The sequence below is a fragment of the Chrysochloris asiatica genome, unplaced genomic scaffold (genome assembly GCF_000296735.1).
Source record: "Chrysochloris asiatica unplaced genomic scaffold, ChrAsi1.0 scaffold00049, whole genome shotgun sequence".
NCBI classification, from domain to species: domain Eukaryota; kingdom Metazoa; phylum Chordata; class Mammalia; order Afrosoricida; family Chrysochloridae; genus Chrysochloris; species Chrysochloris asiatica.
In genome coordinates this window covers 8,585,477-8,586,398 of record NW_006408567.1, presented here as the reverse complement: position 1 = coordinate 8,586,398, position 922 = coordinate 8,585,477, and the positions used below count along the sequence as shown (strand labels likewise).

The 922-nt window shown below is 42.6% G+C and overlaps 1 pseudogene; it reads left to right on the top strand.

Moving 5' to 3' along the window:
- The first annotated feature begins 558 nt into the window (after nucleotides 1-558).
- On the top strand, nucleotides 559-903 carry LOC102822177 (annotated as a pseudogene).
- The last annotated feature ends 19 nt before the right edge of the window (nucleotides 904-922 follow it).

The window sequence follows — 922 nt, the reverse complement described above, 5'->3', positions numbered from 1 at the left end:
GGGGATAGAATGATTGAATCGAGCAGGTGACGAGAGTTTAATCTTTTAGAGGAAATTGATATACTTCAAAATTCCATGCAGAAACCATGGCTAATAATTTGCCCTTATAGTCTTGTACTTAATGACCCTTCTCCTCCCTTGGATTAAGTTCTAGCTTTCTTTGGCTTCACAGTAAAGCTCTAAAATTCAGGAGAAACTAGAGCACTTGCAGAATTTACGCAATGGTGTTCCACCAGCAGTTTTGAAAAACAAAAATAAAAACATAGAGCAAAACAGATATGAATATTCTAAAAGGTTATAAAAGGTGGCCTCACTGACATACCACAACAGCTGTGTGGCGGGGGGCAGAGTACTTCTCTTTTACTTGAACCATTCAAATGACTCCTTTCTCTCCTCTTCCTCAGTTAACACCCCTTTGCTTTATCTGCCTGTCTTTCTCACTTTTGTCTTCTCTTTCCAATCTCTGTAAAGCCACTTCCCATCTCTCTTTCTCCCTGATATGGGTTAATTGTTCCCGCAAAAGCTATATTGAAGCTCTTTTATCAGGGGCCCGTCAACATGGGCCGTGTTCGCACCAAAACCATGAAGAAGGCAGCCTGGTCATCATTGAGAAGTACTACACTCGCTTGGGCAACGACTTCCACACCAACAAGCACGTGTGCAAGGAAATTGCCATTATTCCTAGCAAGAATCTCCCCAACAAGACAGCAGGATATGTCACTCATTTGATGAAGCGGATTCAGAGGGACCCATGAGAGTATCTCCATCAAGCTGCAAGAGGAGGAGAGAGAAAGGAGAGATAAATATGTTCCTGAGGTTTCAGCCCTGATCATTGAAGAAGATCCTGACACTAAGGAAATGCTGAAGTTCTTGGACTTTGGCAGTCTGTCCAACCTGCAGGTCACTCAGAATTTCAAAACAC